Source organism: Halichoeres trimaculatus, unplaced genomic scaffold (assembly GCF_033239565.1).
Source record: "Halichoeres trimaculatus isolate MK-OKI-2021-1 unplaced genomic scaffold, fHalTri1.1 fHalTri1_scaffold_20, whole genome shotgun sequence".
In the NCBI taxonomy this organism is placed as follows: domain Eukaryota; kingdom Metazoa; phylum Chordata; class Actinopteri; order Labriformes; family Labridae; genus Halichoeres; species Halichoeres trimaculatus.
This window is the reverse complement of record NW_027437198.1, coordinates 791,939-811,740: the sequence shown is the minus strand read 5'-3', so window position 1 is coordinate 811,740 and position 19,802 is coordinate 791,939. Positions and strand designations below refer to the sequence as shown.

At 41.2% G+C, this 19,802-nt stretch overlaps 1 protein-coding gene across 5 annotated transcripts in view; it reads right to left on the bottom strand.

Annotated features, from left to right (window-relative positions):
• Positions 1-19,802, bottom strand: part of rbfox1 (RNA binding fox-1 homolog 1) — a 356,244-nt gene that overhangs the window by 152,636 nt on the left and 183,806 nt on the right. The window lies entirely within an intron of this gene.

Here is a 19,802-nt window from a genome sequence, read left to right as displayed (position 1 = left end):
GTGTGTGTGTGTGTGTGTGTGTATGTGTGTGTGTGTGTGTGTGTGTGTGTAACAAGCTGTGCAGGCTCTTGCTCCTCTTTAGGGATGATTCAAACTATAAACAGCAGAGGTTTGCAGAGTAAATCAGCCAATCAGAGAGCTGGAGCCGTGTCAGAGGTCACATTAAGTTCACTGATACATAAAGGCACACACACACACACACACACACACACACACACACACACACACACACACACACACACACACACACACACACACACACACACACACACACACACACACACGCACACACACTCCTGTTCACCAGTACTTCCATCAACCAATAATTTGTAATAAATAATAAAAAAAATACTTCAAATTCAAATTGCTCCTGAAGTGCAGATGATCAGTTTATTCTTCTTTCAATTTAAGGATTATTTTTCTAACTTATCATTTTGGTTATGTATAAAGGGATTATCAGTCTATGTCATCAATATATATATGTGGACACATTTTGGCTGTAGGAGCAGCATTTAGCTTTATTCATTCAAATGAGGTTTTGCTCTGTTAACACTACATTCAAAATGAGCAGCATAAAAATGCCTGGTTGTCCTGTGGCCAGCTGTCAGAAACAATACTACACCATGGAATCAACTTCTAAATTGTTCTGAGTGTTACAGAGCTACAGGTGTTTTGGAGCAAAGAGTGACTGTGCTAACTGGAGACTCTCAGCCCAATGTGCCATTGATGGTCGGCTGAGAGTCTCCAGTTAACAGGGTCGCACCTTACACTGAAACACCAGCAACGTCCATGCCAGTGTTATTAAATGTGTCTCCTTTATCCAACCTCAGTTAAGCAGGTTTGACCACAAAGACACAATATAACCTGCTGATATTCTAAATCCAGTTTGTACTTTGTGAATTTAATGAGAAGTTGGTGTGGGCCGAGGTCATGACCAAACATGGACTCACTATGAAGAGTAAAAAAGTAGGGAACCTAAATTATTCCAGAAATATTTGTAACTGTTCTAAATTATTTCCTCTGTGAAGGAAACAGAAGGACTAAGAGCCCAAGGGACATTGAAACAGCCTGAAAAGGTGCTACAATATCATATTTGGTCCCTCTGTTTCCTCCACATTGTTTAAGAAATCCAGAGACCATCCACAGGAAAAGCAAAGTTCCTTTTTTGGGCTAAAGTGAAGTGAAAAAGTGAAAAAAAAAAAAAACAACAGCAACAAAAAAAAAAAACGTAATTCACTCACCATAAACTTTTTATACAATTTCATTAACTCTGTAAATCTCATGTTGCCATGTTTTTCCTCAACCCCTTCAGTCAACACAAACTGACGGACCTTTCAGGAATAATCACTTCTAGGTCACGTTTGGTATTTTATTCCCTTTCTGTCAAATTTCTGACTGTGTAATTTTGTTTCAGGACTCGTAAAAGTGTTTACTATTTTGTATTTTTTTTCCTCTGTAAAAGTGTTTTTCTCAGTGATTTTTTTTTCTTTATTGTAAAAATTTTTTGTAAATTTGTTGAAAGTTTGACAAAGTGTTTTAAACTTGGTAACTTTGTTTGGCCCTTGCCAGCCTCCATAATACAGGCTTCCTTAAAGGTGTGGCTTTGCCAGGTGGCACCCACACACAGTGATCAGAAACCCTCTGTTTTAAATTACAGAACAGGAATCTGATTTGCTTTACCACCCATTCGCTATACGTTAACCTGCTTTAACCTGGCTACTGTACGGTGGCCTCTAGGTGTCAGCTGATTTGCAAGTACAATAGTTTTGGTAATGGACACAGAAAAGTTGTGAAAGTGAGTAAATGATTCATCAAGCTAAATGTAAGATGACATATTTAACTAAAAAATACAAGTACCATGAAGGGTATGGCAACGTGAGACCCCTACAAAGCTTTATTATCAGAGATGAAGCTACAAAATAAAATCATTCACTGTCACTCGCTTTTTCAACTTCTTTGTGCCTGTTGGGATAACTGTCCTCTTCACTTCTGTTGTGTTGTTGTTGTTTGCTTCTGTGTTGTTGCTTTTTGCATTCCTGTTGTGGCTTTTGCAAATCATCTGACACTCACCGGCCACCGTACTACTGCAGGCATACAAATGATTTACAGATGATTAACTTCAATTTTGTTTTTATTGACAAAGCTAAAAGATACCAACAGTCATTGCTTTGGCTGTTCTCTCAGAGTTACTGAGTCGTCACAGCTCTTATATGGACACAGACAGGTGATGAGTCAGAGAGCAGATAATAAGATAATATAACAATGCTGGCACTGGTGACAAAGGTGGTAATTCAAAGGTTTAACTGTGTTTTTCTTCTGCATTAGAGACTGACCTTTACTGCGTCTCCTTCCAGCTTTATAAATTCTTTTATCTTTATTTCAATAAAAAACTTTCCAGTGTCTTTTACCTCAAAGTTCAATTTAAAAACACAAAAGCAACGAGTTTGACAGATATCATTTTTATATTTAACTGTTGATGAATCCAAACCCTATACTCCTGCCACATTGAAAAGCCCTCTGTCTGCAGACCGTACAGGACTGTGAGCGACCGGTTATTTACAGGCTGTAAGCAAAGAAGACAAAAGGGAGTGTGCATGTCTGATGGTTTGCTGCTTTTTTTCCACAGACATTATTTATTCATTCATGCCAGCTGTAGTTTTATAGTGCAGTGTATTTCTCTGCTTCTTACTTAGTTGCTGAAATGCTGACACAGTCTTTTTTTGTATCTGTATTTGTGGTTTTCTCCTGCAGTGCAGGGAGCAGCGTCTGAGTGAGTGTGTGTTGCTATGTTTGCAGTGTATAGAAAGAGTGAGTGTTCATCCATTTGCAGCTGCGCGGTCTTTTACCTGCCATGCATGGAGGAGCAAAGCAATCGAACGCTGGCGGCAGCAGTCATTCAGTCTGCATGTGGAACCAAAATGTCAGCAGCACAGGCCAAGACCTGGAGCCACCGACTGATGTAAAGGCAGCGCTTGGAAACGTCTGACGGAGAGTCCACAGGGAGGAAGGAGGCTGAGCTGCATGAAGCTTCAGGCTCCACCAGTTCAACATCATTATTCTAAATAGACTCGATTCAGGACATTATGTTTGAATGCTCTTTGTTTCATTTGTTTATTTATTTATTTATCTATTTATTTCATGCATGTTGTACCACAGGTCTAAAGATGATATAACTGCAGTAACTGTTAGTTACTGAGGGATGATGCCGTATTATTGCAAGTTGACAGTTTTTGACTTGTTTTGGTAACTGGTAGACTGCTTTTTTTTTTTTTTCATACCCTTGCACACTTTGTCTTGTGGTGACGCCTCAGGTTATTTTCTTTACCGACAGCAATTTGTTTCAAATGACACACTGTAGCATCCTGCAAAGGATGCACTCCTCAACATGAACACAAGCTACTCCCAATAAAAACAAATCACCACAAATATGCATTCATTTGAGCAGCGTAAGGGCCAGTCCCAATTCTACCGCTTAGATTTTGGTTTTGCACATGCACGTCTAGTAAAGTGGTGTCCCTATTCTCCATTAGGTGGAGGTGGAGGGCTACACAGCCTTTGAAACAAAGACAAACCAGGACCTCACCTGAAACCAAAGGGTATGACAAATTTCCCATGATATGATTTTTTTTTACCAGATATCCAATCCTATGCTCCTCCTCATTAATATTAGCCCTGTTCTGAATTGTTGGTTGTATTTTGAAATATCTCGTTATAACGATCTAGCTAACACTGCTTTCGCGACTGCTACAACTAATAATAGCTAAACCGATGTCAGAGCAGGGCGACGGATTCACAGCAAACAGACTTCACTACAATGAACTGCATTTCATGAAGGATCAGACAGATAAGCTGCATTCGGAAGCTGCATTAGCTACATAAGCTTTGATAAGCTAATGTTACAGTATTCAGCTTCTGAATACTGTAACAGTAGCTTAACGTTAGCTTTTCCTAGCTGTCTCCTGTAATGCAGTGGATGGTAGTGAAGTCTGTTTTCTGTAAGTGTGTCGTCCTAATCTGACATCAGTTTATCATCACTTTGTAAAAATGTGTTTGCTTTGGTAGAGAAGAAACAGTCGCTCTGACTACAACAGAGAGAGACCAGGGGTGGTGACGTAGCAGGAATGGAGTGGTGTCTATGAGATGTGTTGTCACCCTTTCCTCTTGGCCTTTTGAACCGAGGACCAAGGGGAAGAGATAGACGAAGAGGAAGGGGAACTAGAAAAGCAATTTCTGAAGAAATTGCGCTGTGAATGCAGAATGCTGAAGCAGCTTGCGCTGAACTGCTAATGCAGAAAGCTGAACATGAAAAACTCAAGATATGTCTGAAAATGGTTGAAATTGTCCTGAAAAGCTTGCGCTCAACTGCTAATGCAGAACGCTGAACATGAATGACTGAAGTTATGTCTGAAAATGGCTAAATGAGGTGTTAAAAAGCTTGCGCTCAACTGCTAATGCTGATACTGAACATGAATGACTGAAGATGTGTCTGAAAATGGAAGAAAGAAGTCATGAAAGGCTTGCACTGAAATGCTAAAGCAGAATACTGAACATGAATGACTGAAGTTATGTCTGAAAATATTTAAATTAAGTCTTGAAAAGCTTGTGCTCAACTGCTAATGCAGAATGCTGAACATGAATGACTGAATTTATGTCTGAAAATGGTTGAAATAATTCCTGAAAAGCTTGCACTCAACTGCTAATGCAGAGTGCTGAATAAGCCCCCCATGAACTCTTGGATGAAAGGAAATTAATGGATGAATCAATGGAATGGATAAATGAATTTAAAGATAAGATAAGATAAGATAAGATAAGATAAGATAAGATAAGATAAGATAAGACATACTTTATTAATCCCTGGAGGGAAATTCAAGTTGTTTGGGCTCTCTTCCAAGCAAAGAATTGTACACTCTGATGGCTGCAGGGCAGTGGCGTTTTCTCCCGGAGGCCAAGGGAAGCCATGCTTCCTCTCTTTTTTTAGACTGTAGCTGTGATTTAATGAAAATATTCCTTTTTAACAGTTTCGATACTTCTTCTGTGTTTTGTCACCGTCATCTCTTCCTTATCCCTCTCCTCTAGTTATTGAGCATTTTACAATGTGTAAAACAGCGCCCTCGTAAATGTTCTGTGGCGAATGCGTGGTGAAAATACGATACTGCACGCTGTTGTCCGCAAGGAAGCCAAGCTGAGTTGGCATCCCTTGGTGAAAAAAAACAAGAATGATTAACCAATCAGATGAGGCCGTGGTCATGACACTGCTCATCTGTGATTGACCAAGACTGTGCCAAGGGAAGCCACCCCGTCTTTGGCCTCAAACCAATCAAATCACAGTATCGTCATCATCGAGCCACTGAATGAAATCAGGGAGGTTAGCACATTAGCAGTGTGCGTGAAGCGGCCGGTTGTGTGTCTAAGTGGGCGGTTGAATGAATTAATAAGATGTTTAAGCTAAGTCAAGAGGACAATGTACGTGTGTGAATGAGTGAGTGAGGGTGGGAGAGCTAAAGGGCGTGTGTCGGTGTTCAAAGTAAGTAAAACGAGCGCTCTCTGGGCACTCTAACAGGTCCGTTACATGAAATAGCGATACAAACTGCAACATAGCCTTTTATGTACCCCACTCCCTAAAAAAAAAATACAGATAACCAGATAACAGGCTTTGTCTCACTTGGCTTCCTCAAAAAAAATCTCCACGCCACGCCACTGCTGCAGGGAGGAATGATCTTTGGTACCTCTCGGTCCTGCAGCGCACAGAGGTAAGACGTCCCCTGCTGCTAATCCTCTGGACTATGATGGTGTGAAGTGGGTGATCAGAGTGACGGATGATGGCCTCCACTTTCTTCTGTGTATACCTTTCCACCACAGCCTCCAGTGAGTCCAAACTGGATCCAACCACGGTGCTAGCTCTCTTCACCAGTTTTTCCAGTCGCCTCTTGTCCTTCTGCTTTAAACTATTTCCCCAGCAGACTGCACCATAAAACAAAGCACTGGCAACCACGGACTGATAAAACATCTGCAGCAGCTTTCCACAGACGTCAATTGATCTGAGCTTCCTTAAGAAAAAGAGACGGCTCTGCCCCTTCTTAAAGAGTGCATCTGTATTAAGGGACCAGTCCAACTTGTTGTCCAGATGTACACCAAGATATTTGTAGGTTGACACCACCTCCACGTCCACCCCATGGATGTTAACTGGCTGATGGCAGAGCCCAGTCTTTTGGAAATCCACAATCATTTCCTTTGTTTTTGAGGTGTTCAGTAGGAGACAATTTCTATGACTCCAGTCACAGAAAGCTTTTATCAGATCCCTGTATTCAGATTCCTGTCCTTTTTGGATACACGCCACAATAGCAGTGTCATCGGAGTATTTTTGGATGTGGCAGGACTCAGAGTTGTATTTGAAGTCTGCAGTATAAAGAGTGAATAGGAATGGAGCCAGAAGAGTTCCTTGTGGAGCCCCCGTGCTGCTCATGACCGTCCCAGAGACGCAGTTTCCCAACCTGACAAACTGTGGCCTCTCTGTGAGATAGTCTGTGATCCAGGAGACAAAGGATGGGTTCACTCCTATGTCTTTGAGCTTATCTCTCAGTATCATGGGCTGGATGGTGTTAAATGCACTTGAAAAATCAAAGAACATAATTCTTACATAGGTGCCAGGTTCTTCTAGATAGCACAGGGCACGGTGGAGCATGTATGTAACTGCATCATCCACTCCAATATGATTTCTATATGCAAACTGCAGAGGTTCTAGTGTGTCTTTGACCTCAAGTCTCAACAGACGTTAAAGCAGCCTCTCAAAGGTTTTCATAACATGTGAGGTGAGGGCAACTGGTCTGTAGTCGTTAAGTTCAGCTGGGCATTTGAGTTTTGGTACCGGTACAATACAAGATGTTTTCCACAGAGCCGGGACCTGACCCAACTGTAGACTCAGGTTGAAGATCCTCTGAAGGGGTTCACACAATTGGGCAGCGCAGTCCTGAAGCAGTCTTGGACACACACCATCTGGACCAGCAGCCTTCCCTGAGCACAGTCTTCCTAACTCTAACCTCACTCCTAAAGCTGTGACAGACGGTGACGGTGGAAGAGGCACAGGTGTAAGAGGGGATGTAGCAGGAGTGGTGGAGAGACACAGATGTGTAGAAGGAGCAGCAGTAGAAGAGGAAGTGGTCGCTGTGTCAAACTTGTTGAAGAACTGGTTGAACTCATTAGCACGTTCAACATCACCCACAATTGGCTGCCTTGTTCTAAAGTTCAAATGGCTGCATCTTTTCAAAATTCGAAGCAATGAATTAAATTTTAAAGAACATTTTTGGAAATAAGAACCTGACTGAGGAATATTGCAAGTCTTATCTCTTGAAATCCTGTGTGTCCTGTGAGTGAGTTTTTAATCATGTAAGCCTGTCAGCTGAGGCTCATCTGAAGCCAGATGTTGCCATGGTGATCATTGTTTACCAACTGCCATCAGAGAGCTGGTGGAGTCTGTTGATTCCCAACACATTTCCACTGAAATCAGGGTGTCAAACTGTCTGCAACTGTGACTAAAACAAAGGGCCGATAAGAAAAGTGATCACACTGTAGGATTCCTGAGACCCTGAGGAAGCTGTCCACGTAAAATTCATGTCTGAAGATGCAGAAATACGCCCATGACAGCGATAGATAGATGAGGGAAATTTGACCGATCCCTGAGAAAACCCCTCAGGAATTAACATTGGGGTACATGGGTGCCAGAGCTGACTTTGCCCGACAGTTGGCCATTTTATGAAAAAGTGCTCCATCCTTTTGCTTTAAAAACCACTTTGTCAGAAGCAGGACAAGACTACTTACATGCTGAGGGCTTATTTGTGTTGATAGCTCAAAAAATGTGGCCAAGAGAGCAGTTTACCCAGGAGGTTTCTAGGTTTTGTTTCCCCCTCTCCCCAGTCTGTTGTTTGAATCTCCCAGTCTAAGCCGAAACATTCCGTCCAATACACACCAATGTTAAACGGCTTGAAGAGCTGAAATGCATCATGACCTTTGAAGGGTCATTGTGAAGTAACTATGAATGCTAGGAAACATTTGAAACCCACTGAATGAAGCCAAAAGATAGCTGAATATTTTGAAGTTTGAATGGAGTTTGTAGCTGAATGTATGACTGAATGAGGAGGGTTTGAAGCAGGCTGAAAAAATGTCCTGAAGGGAGGAAATTTTGAAAATTCCGCATTCATCTCTATGGGACCGAAATCTCGTAAAACGTTGAATATCTCGGAAAGTATTTGTGAAAAAATTCTGAAGAGTCATAGCCCCCTTGTCCCCACTGAAACACACGTTTTGAAGTTTGAACGGTGAAAATCGGTTGAAGTTTGTAGAAGTTTTAGCGGTCCAAAAAAGCGGGCGGAAGAAGAAGAAGAAGAATTTTTTTTGACACAGAAGAACATATGCTGTGAATGCATTACTGCATTCACAGCAAATATTGACGATTGGGATTGACCCTTACTCTCAATGCGCACAGTTACTCATGTTAACAGTTAAACACATTACCAACCCTCCCAGTCTGTTTACTCATCAGTCCATTCCTGACTGAAGCTTTTCTGGGTCATCTTTCCACGTCAGGCTCTTAGAGAGGGTCTTTTTCTTAGCATTACATTATACAACAACCGACGAAGCTCGACAGCCTTACAAAAAGAAAACCTAAAATATTGCAATCGCCCCCTGGTGGCTTGCTGCAGTACAGGTGATACAGTCGGTTAATACTGAAAAATACTGAACAGTTACAAATATTTTGACTAAAATATAATTTATCAATGTATAACTGAGGAAACAACTGCAATCTTTTCTCTTCCTCTAAAGAAAAGTGGTCTGGAGCTGCAAAATGTAACACAGCTTTTAAAGTTTTTAAACGTTTATTCTTTGCCTTTTTTACATGTTTTAACAACAGATAACTCAAGACAGAAGTGTAGTGTGTGGGCCTACTTTGGAATGAATCCAACATTTAAATATGTAGGCTGATCTGATTCCTTTCCATATAAGTGTAAAATTAATTTAAAAAAAATGAGCCCACTTTAACAAATTTTGAAAAAACAGGGTGCGGTGGCGCAGTTGGAGAATGCGCTTGGTTGGTGATCGGAAGGTTGCAGGTTCAAGCCCAGCTCTGGGCGACACATGGTGATGTGTCCTACTGAGACCTACTGAGGGATAACTGTCATAGTAAAGATTGGATCCATCAGTGTGTGAATATGAGCGCGAATGGGTAACTGTGACCTGTGGTGTAAAGCAGCTTTGAGTAGTTCATGACTAGAAAAGCGCTATATAAGCTCAAGTCCATTTACCATTTACCAAAAAAGGAAAAGGAAAAAAAAACATATAGGCACTGCTCAGCAGCTTAGTAAAATTAAACTTCATCAAGAATATTTGTGATTTAAGTCAGGGCTGTAAGATGTGACTTTGATCTGAATTTCCATGACTGTTTCAAAATCCATCACTTTTAGTACCTTTCTTTGTGCTTGTTCTGAAAACTTCTTTTGAGTTTTAAGTTTTTGTCATTCACTATTTTTTTTAGCCACATATATGCATATTTCACTTGACAAATGTATAAATAAATATCTAGTTTGAGGACTAAAAGGTATCACCTCAAACTCCCAGATAAATGTGCAACAAAATAAAGAAAAATCAAAATCAAAACTAGTTTAAGCAATAACTCTTATTTATCTACATGATTGTTCTGAAGAGCTGCAGGTTGCAAACCCCTGCTCCAGAGCACCTGGCCCTCAGTGTCTGCTGAAAATAAAAAAAGACATTGGCTAAATATCGTTGATGACCCCTGCTGTACATGCAGCCCTCAACAACTGTTTATGAGTTCACTTCAAATCAACTCATGCTCAGTTTTGTGGTGGGAACCTTCTTGGGTTAATGTGTCTTATCCTCAAAGAGAAGAACACCTTCAGCCTGCATTCTTCCTTTCGTCCAGCAGGGGTCCACCCCTGGTCTAATAGTCCACTTGCATAGAAGTCTCTGAGATCATGGGTTTACTTCTCATTGGATTTATTCCTTCAGTCTGCATTTTCCAAATGAATTCATGCTTTAAATCTCCCCAGTCCTCTGAAATCCAGCACAGCATTCATTTGGTAAATGGAGTCGCTCAATTAGACCAAAAACAAAGGAGGATTTAGGGCGGAGCTCCCAGTAATTGACAGGAGACTACCAACCTGTGATAACAATGGGCATCTGTCTTTCATCCAAACCTCCAACAAGCAAAACATTTACTCCAAAACACCAGTCCAGAAGCTTCACAATGGTCCCAGCCATTGGTGCAGTGGCCCCGCCCACTTCTCATATACATGCTGAGGTACACAACCATGGCTTTGAAAGCTTTAATATCTTTTTCACATTTCATCTTCTTGCCTTTGGTCTGATCCTTCAGACATGTCTGACTTCTGCTGGAGGGATTCTGAGGATGAAGAATTTAATGATAGATGACTGCTGCACTGTAATTACTGTGCATGTGAAAGGCCTTTAACTCCCCCCAACACAGGACAGTGCACACACACACACACACACACACACACACACACACACACACACACACATACACACACACACACACGCACACACACACGCAGCCCTCTCTCTGCGCTGAACTAGTTGCTATTGATTGAATCAGAGGAGATGTCTGAGGAGGAGAGGACTGTTCAGGGCTTGGGGAATAGACTACCCTCAGCTCTCAGCTAATAGATAGCACAGATTGCCTGTGTGTGTGTGTGTGTGTGTGTGTGTGTGTGTGTGTGTGTGTGTGTGTGTGTGTGTGTGTGTGTGTGTGATGGTACAGATTGTCTGGTGTAAGCTGTTAGGCAGAGGCCTGTCTTTTCACAGGCTCCATTGACTGAAGCGCAGCGTGGAGATGCTCGCAGCCTGATGATCGGGCTGATAACGGGCCTGATGTGGCTGAATGAGCCCCGCTGGAGCCCAGCGAGCAGGGAAATACAATTTGGTAAATAGTGATGCTTACTTGTGTGAGACAAATAGGCCATTTGGTAAAATATCAGGATAGCGGTCAGGCAGAAAGGCAGGAGGAAAGTTGGCATTCGATGGGCAAAGAAGGAGACCCACAAAGAGGAAAACACCCTTTTAAACAAATCACATGAAGTTAGTTTTAGCAAAAACATCTTTGTGCATCTGCCAGTTTTAATCCTTGTTGTGCTCCATAAATGAGATTTTTGCCTGTCCAAAGGGGGCGTATAACCTGCTGCTCCTGCTGGCTGCTTCCTGACCTCCACCACACAGCTTAACAGGCCGCTAGCCCACACCACTCACATGAGAAAGGAAGATTATGCATATGTAATATTTTATGTATGTTTTTAATCTAACCTCCAAAAAGTTTAAAAAGTAAAACTTTATCTCCCTCAGAAAAAAACAAACCTTAAAAAACCCCTGATGTAATCTAGTAGAGTTTCAGCCAAATAAGCGTCTGTTAAGTCACACAATGGTGGGGGAGCCAGTCGCCTGCAGCATTTTCAGTATGCTCTGGTTTTATGAAATCGCTGTGGAGCCAACATTCATCCATGGCACAGCAGTGTTTGGTCCTCCAAAGAGAGAGGAAAGAAGAAGAAGAAGCAGGGGGCTGTTCCTCTCCACTGTTGAGCTGCACCAGTCTGGTTTCTGTGGCTGAACAAAACATGAAGTGATAGACGGCTACAGGTGGAAACAAAACCCTGAAAAACACAGGCACCAGTAAAAACCAGGAAGCATACAAAAATCAACACTGCCAGTGTGCCAAATGTTGTAGTTCCTTGAGTGTCTACTTAAAGAGGGCTCCAAAAGTGAGCCCCATGTTCAAATGTCAAACTACATGTTTACAGCCTGATGGTTATTCATGACAACCGTCCAAGGGGGGATTTTTTAAATGAGCCGTCAAATTCGCAAACAAAACATTATTGGACAGGTGTGGGCCTGTACAAAGCAAAACAACTGGAAACCAGCGTTCAGTTTGACGGGCCAGGTGTGATTAATGTAGTCCTTAAAAAACAATTAGCTGAAGCATGTTACACAGGAAAAACACTGGTGTGTGTTTGTCCCACACAGGGCAGTTTCCTCAGAGTCTGTGGCCTTTGTCAGGTCCATCACACCCGTGTGATGTTCTGCTGGGGAGAGCACCAGGGTAAAAGCTCGCTTGATCTGGATTTTTCAGTGTGAATACGAGCCGTGAAAGCTGGGGCCTCACCATCCTCTGACTTTCTGGGTTGTAAGCAGGACGTGTCTGAGAATTTACCGCTTTGGATTGGAGCAGAGACTGTTCTTCCCCGTGCTGAGTGCTGTCCTTTCTTGGTGACAGATGCCGTGTAGTTGGGAATATGGAGATTCTCTTGAAGAAAAGAGGAGATAATTGTCCGGCTCGCTGAAGACTCAGGTTTCATAGAAGAGCATGGAAGAAGTGTATCCTGGTCACAAAAGGCCGGGCGGGTGTCCCTTTTTAAGTTCCTCATAAAGTCCCATGAGCACGATCGAGAAAGGGTTTACCTTCCAGACTGAGCAGGTCTTGGAGTAGTTTAGTGATAAATCCTGGGGGTGAGTTCTTCAGCGCTGGTCTCACAGAGCATGGATCTCCAGAAAACGTGGCCCATCTTCAGGTGTCAGGTAGCCCAGCAGGCATTCAGCAAGAAAAGCCAGATATGACTCTTAAACATTTCATGTTGAGAAGTACAATTGTTCCAACAGTTTAATGTGGTTTGAATTTTTTGGAGGGACACCTGAAGTGGTCTTTTTTTTTCTTTGGACAACATTCAGGTAATTTGAGTTTGACTTCTTGTTTCAGGCAAATCTGGTAAGACTGTCTGTCCAACACTGTAAAAAGTGATTTTGCACATTTGTTTTTCTAACATATTAATCTTCTGAACGGATCAATCTTTACCTTAGCTAAAGCTAAGGTATGACACAGGCTAAAGTATTAAGAGACTCTGGGTAAAGTACACCACAGTGAGAAGTTGTCACTAACTCCCGTGGATATAATCTCGCAGAGATAAGCTGATTGGTCCAGAGATTGCCTGGAAGCAACAATTATTGTTTCATTTTTCAGAGGGTGATAACAAACAGCAGTAAACCCTCATCCAATGGATTATTCCCCCTCTGCAGGTGAACACCAGCACACAGCAGCTCACGCTCTCAGCTGCTTGTGAAAGTTCAGCGCCTCCTCTTCTCCCAAACAGTCCTGAATCAAACACTGCCGGTCTGTTCAGCGTAAAAAAGCTCTGCTCTGATTGGTTCCCTCCGTCTCTCTCGGTGTCAGCACTCTGCTCGCCTCGCTGCAGCGCCCGCCATTAATCCCCGTCAGCCCGGCTGGCTCTCACTTCATATTTCTGATGGAACATATGGAGTCCCTGTTCAGCCAGCGCTCGCAGAGCTGCATAACTCAGCGGCCAACAGGAGACGTCAGCCGCGCTCTGCACCGGTGGCCCTCTGAGTGAAACTACACTTCAGACCATCCCCTCTCCAGTTCAGAGTGTGTCTGTGTGTGTGTGTGTGTGTGTGTGTGTGTGTGTGTGTGTGTGTGTGTGTGTGTGTGTGTGTGTGTGTGTGTGTGTGTGTGTGTGTGTGTGTGTGTGTGCTGCTCAACCAGAGCTTCATGATGTTTGATCAGTGTGTTGGTATGTTGATGGGTAGTCTGTGTGGCCTGAACCCTGCTGAAAAAAGGAAACATGACAGACTGTGGAGAATGTGAGTGACTGTGAGAAAAAGAAAGTGTTAAGGCTTCATTTTAAATCCATTGATTTTTATATATCAGATTAGGCTTGATGTAAACAAAAAACATTTAGAGTATTCACTTTCCATCAAAATTCTGACCCTGTAAATGGGTTTAGTCCTCTGTAAAAGTGTTTTGCTATTTACATTTCTTTATTTATTTATTTTATTTTGAGATGTTTGTAAAATGCAAATCAGTTAAAGGTTATAAAACTGTTTCAAACTTTGTAATGTTGGCTCACATTTGTCAGCCACTGTACTTAGCTGCCTCTTCTATGCATGTTGCTACACCCCGTCACCCTGTTTCTCATCCAGTGTCCAGACCTCTGTGAACACAGATGCCTGAAAAAATGACTCAGAAAAATATTACTGCCATAAACTTGGCTGTAATGTGCACGTAAATGCCTTTATTTCAAAACACTTGTCAGCTGTGCAGAACAATGTAAGTCTGCAAAAAGCAGTGTGTAGTGCTTACGTACAAGACATTTATAATTCAATTTTTTTCACAAATAATGAAATCTTTAGAACTTTCTCCCCTCTCCCTTATTTCTACAGATAACTCCTTTATGCCAGTTTATAAATATAAAATTTTATATATATATATATATATATATATATATATATATATATATATATATATATATATATATATATATATATATATATATATATATATATATATATACTTTTGTGGTATTTGTTGTAAATTATCCCTTGAGCCTAAATAAAAGTAAAATCAAAACTTAGCTGAATCTAGCTAAATTTATATAGCTAGCTAATTTATATAAAAGGTTTCACTGGAAACTGAAAACAGGATGAGACTCTTTTAGAGAAAAATTCCAACCTTGGTTAAAAAAATACAAAATCAGCATAAAGATGAATTTTGGTTTGGAGAAAGTGAAATGACAGAAAACAGCTGACACTAAACATCAGAGGTTAAAACCAGCTGAACGTTCTTTCTTCATGCTCATTCTTCCAGAGGTAAAAAGGGAATGTTTTACCTTTTCTTTAGCAGACCTCTGTCACATTCTGCCTGATTTATTATTTAGTCTTTTAACTCAAACGCTTTTCCATTTCATCTTTTTTATTTCTCATTATACAGCTGCTAAAACTGCTCCTCTGAATATTCGCTCTGTAATGTCTCGAATCAATACCAACAAGCGGGAGCCATCCCTCCAGTGGGTGTCAGCGCTAAATCTCTCTGACATTTATATGAAGCGCAGCCCTCCACCACCAAACGCCGCCTTTAAATTGAATATTGATTCTAATGATCTGTTCTTTGGAGCTGCAAGAGTTTGAATCTTAATAAAGCCGAGAGAAATGAAGCGCGTTCTCAATTTGCAGAAAACTTTACACAGAGCCCGAGGGAAATTTGATTGTAATGTGATAGATTTGTTGGGTTCCTCATTCATGAAACAGACTCCGATGAACTTGTTTTAAGGGAATCTTTTTGTAAATTTGTTTGGGCGTCTCTGGGGCGACGCTCGGCGTTACGCTGTGGCTGTAATCTCAATTAAACATGAACTCTGTAGCTGGAGTGAAGCTGCGGAGAGGTGGGGACTACGTAAACAAAGTATCAAACCATCTTTCATTAAAGTTGCCCTAATATTCCTCAGTTAACGTGTTCTCTCTGCAAAGCCCTGGAGCCAGCACACACACACACACACACACACACACACACACACACACACACACACACACACACACACACACACACACACACAATATGACTTCTGAAGGGGGGACTTTCATTAATGAGCTTTTCCAAAGTGTAATTATTCTGAGCTGTGTGTGATGGGGAGATCTCAGAAGGATGTTCAAAGGAAAAACATGTCAAGTTCAGGAGGAACCGTGGAAACGTAGCCTAGCTCGACAAAAGCAGCCTGTTGTATAAGACAACAGATACAAGCTGTGATCTCAACACGTCACCTTTACAAGATCATAAATACACTGTAAACAGTCATTTCTCTCAGTAATGTGACCGTATTTAGGGGAGAGATTCAAGATGGGATAGAAAAGGATCATGTAAGTTAGGAATTACACAACATGGGTGGAAAACAGATGCTGGAATATTGTTCTTTCTGTGAAGTTTCATTGCAATATGAAAAAGATAGTCACAAAAATAAATAAATAAATAAATAAATAAATAAATAAATAAATAAATAAATAAATAAGCTAACACTGTGCTTTTGTGTGGGGTTGCACTATGTGAGAGATAATGTTTCATGAACAGGTGGTTCTGGATTAGAGGTGTGAATTTTTTTTTGTTAAAATAAAAATTCACATTTTTGCTTATTTACAAGTCAAATATATCTTTTACACCTCCACTGCAGTAGATGGCACTGAAGAGCTACTCCACTGTATGTTGCCCATAACCTGTACATTAAATATAATCTCACAGTACATTTAAAATATTTTATTCTTAAACTTAATGATGTGGGTTTTGATGCCATAAAAATCAATGTTTTCTCTTTATTTTTAGCTCAGTTAGTTTAAAATAATTTCAAGTTTAATTCTTACAGTGTCGTAGACTGATGAAAAATAATCGCTGTCATGTTTTGGGCAATATTAGATTTTTTATGAGTAACATTTGTTACACCCAGCTACATTTATCAGTATCACTTGCTGACCACGTCTTTCACCCAATCATGTCTTTGCAACATTAGTTCAATGTCACAGCAGTTTGAGTGACAAACTTGATGCACTGATGTTTTTCAAGTTAAGTGTTTGATGAAACACTGCATCTGACTTTCATTATTTCAAACACAAGAAAATAGAAGAGTTGTTTTCAATCAAATAGTTAACTGTAGAATATTGTAATATATCACAATAAAGATATTTTGTGATATTATCGTATCAGGGCCCAAGTATCGTAAGCATGGTATAGGTTCCTGCCAACACTCAACCCCCACAGGGTGCTGGGGTAATTATTCTGTTGCTCACCCTGTCGGGGTTTCAACTTGCATAACCACCCATTCACTGCACATTATTCTGCTTGTCCAGATCAACAAGTTAGAACACAATGCTGACACACTGATATAAATAAAGGTTAATAGATAACAATGATCCTATTGATTTTACAAGAATTTATTTGTGGGAGAACAAGGAAAGTTCCTCTGAATCAGTTCTTGGTGATTCTTCCATTAAACTTTAGCTTCCTCACAGGACGGATAAGCGTAAAGTTGATCCTGCTTATTTGTTACACAAACTCATTTAACTAGAAGTTTTCACTCAAGCTGATGTTGTTGTTTATGTTGAAGCTGTTTATACCCCCCTTGCTGCAGATGCCTGGGGCCAGTACTGCCAACAGGATTAATGCATCCAGGATCTCTGCGTTACTCACTGAGACTTTCCCAATCCTGATCAGCGGTGCTACAAAACTGGATCACCAAGTGATTCAGTTTGGATCGTCTCTGTACGGGATGCATGCAAGAATGGTCACTTCCTGTGTGACAGCAGCTGCTGTATTTCTCCTGGTGGCTCACAGCCTTCTCTGAAACAAAGCTTGATTGTTCTTTGTAACAAAGAGACACATGACAATCACAGAGAAGACAAACTGCTGGACGTCTTCATCACTGCTCTTTGTTTACTGTGTCACGTCTTTCTTCTTCGTTGGATTTATTAGCGGGGTACACTGTGCCTTGCTGCTATGGCGTGACGCTATTATTTAGCTGACGAGGCTAGCTGTTCAGCACGAGTTAAGCTTTGTTTAATGCTTGATGCGTCTGCTACTGCAGACAAATTACATCATTTTTGCAGCCCCCCCACGGTTCTTTTCAAATGTAGAATCTCTGTGCCTCGCATGTTCCAAAATGTCTAACGTCCTCATGGAGGCGTGAACAAACAGGAGCTCCTGGTGTCCTAAGTTCAAAAATTCCTTGCATCCACATGATTCATCACACAGAGATCACCATGGTAACCGTGTGATGAATTTCCTGTCGTGAAATTGCAGCGGATTAAAAATGTTGTGAATAGTGTAAACAACTTCTTCTTCTTTTGTTTAGTACTGTGTTAGATGTGCGTTTGCCATACACCGCCCCCTGCAGTTATGGAAGAGGCGCCGCACAGATTGTTCAAACATGTAAAAGCCACACGTTCTTTTGCTCGTGCCAACTCTGTGCGGCTCATGTCTGTGCGTCACATTCATGTAGAAAGCATAACCCTGCCTTTACTTTGGTGATTTACCATGGTCAGAGGTGAACCAGCATCGTAGGACGCACAATCCAGGGTTAAAGAGCACATTACAGGTTAAAGACGACAGTTAAGAATCTGAAAGGAAAATAACTTGATGATAATATTTTGAAAGAAATTCCTCAATGAGTAAACCGAAGGGTCTCCTGAAGACATTTTAGTATTAGTATCATTTGAAGGTGAGGTCACAGAGGGGGGTCCCTCTGCTTCTGCCTCTGTTTAACATAAATAAACATGGATTTTATGGATTTTTTCCTGTCATTGAAGAGGAAGATAATCTGTGTTCCTATCCATATGATGGTCCTCAGGATTATAACTGTGAACCTGTTAGGAAAGATGGAGGGCAGGGACAGGGCAGGATGAGGAGGTATAACGTCCGGAGGAGAGCAGTGGAGTTGTGGTGTGAGGAGAACCAGAGGAGAACAGAGCAGGTGTCCCGGTGAGTGAGTGCTGTTAGCTAGTGATCTTTAGCGTAATGCTGTGTTCACATCAAGTTTGAAATCAGTTACACAGACTGTTTTCTAAACCACCTCCTACAAACTACATGTGAATGTAGTCTGTAGTAGGCACTGCGTAGTATCTACTGCTTTTGCTTGTAGTATGTAGTATGACGGCTTCGTTGGGTCTGTTTTGTAGTATATTACCCTGGTTTTACGTTTCGGAAAGCGGAGCTACAACTGATTCATTTTTTTACCTTTCTCAAAAATGTACAAAACAAACTATGGGTAGATGGGCAGGTGACATTTGAGTTATATGTGAAGCATACCACAATAGAAACATCATATCTGATTTTCAATGTTACACCATAACTTACATCATTTACTTAAAAAAATCTGGAAGGGATTGACTTTGATTTTTTCAGCTGATGAAAAAAACACTTTCATATAATCCATGTATGGTTAAGAAAATGGGTAATTAGTGTTTTATAGGGGCTTTAATGAATTTGTAGAAGTAAACACCTCTTTTACAACCAGAGGTGACAAGATTTACCGCTGTTTCTTTCTCATCACTTCACTTCTATCTCACAGACCGCTGACTTCAAAAATAAGTAGTACATGTCAGAGCTGATGGTAAAGCAACGTGCTTTGAGTCATCATGATAAAGCCCATAGAGAGACAGACAGAGAGGTCTATCAGAGTCTATCCACTGATCCAGAGTCAGAAAACTAAGACTGAGCTACAGTGCTCAGCTCACGTTTCCGTTGGGTTGAATCTCGGGCTGAATCTGTGAAATCCTCGTTATCGTCTGTCACCCGGGAGTCAGGCTAGGAGCTGCTGCCGCCAGCGAAGGCCAGACCTGTACCTGGCTCCAGTATCCCATCCTGAACTCCATCCATAGACTTTATAAAACAGACGCCTTCATATCACCAGGAACAAAATCTTCCTGTGGAAAAATGGGCACCACGACGACTGCACTTTTTGTGACCAATACAGGAACGAAGTCTTGTCTTGTCAGCTGCACAAAACAAGTCAAAAGCTAACTCCATGGAGTGTGAAAAAGTGGACTTTTGTTAAGCTAGTATTTCCGCATCCATCCATCCAAACACATCTGAATCATAATGAACGCTCCAATTAAATAATACTTAGGAAGAAACAAAAAACACGACCTGAAACCCCTGATCTCACTCACCATCACCTGTTATCCACATTGGCTAAAGGCGGCGTGAGGGGACGAGGGTCCCCTTCGCTACGTCATGACGCCATGTTGAGAAAAAGAGCGTTTTAAACAGACGGACTGAAAACAGACACTTCTTCCTCTGAATTTGAGCCTTCTCTGTTGAATTACATTTAAAAACAATGACTGACTTATTCTACTGCCATTATCAGACAATGATAAGCATTACTTAACAAAAAATGAACCTGCAATATGCCCTTCAAGCCTGAAGTTACTCCCATCAAAGAAAAACCCAGCTT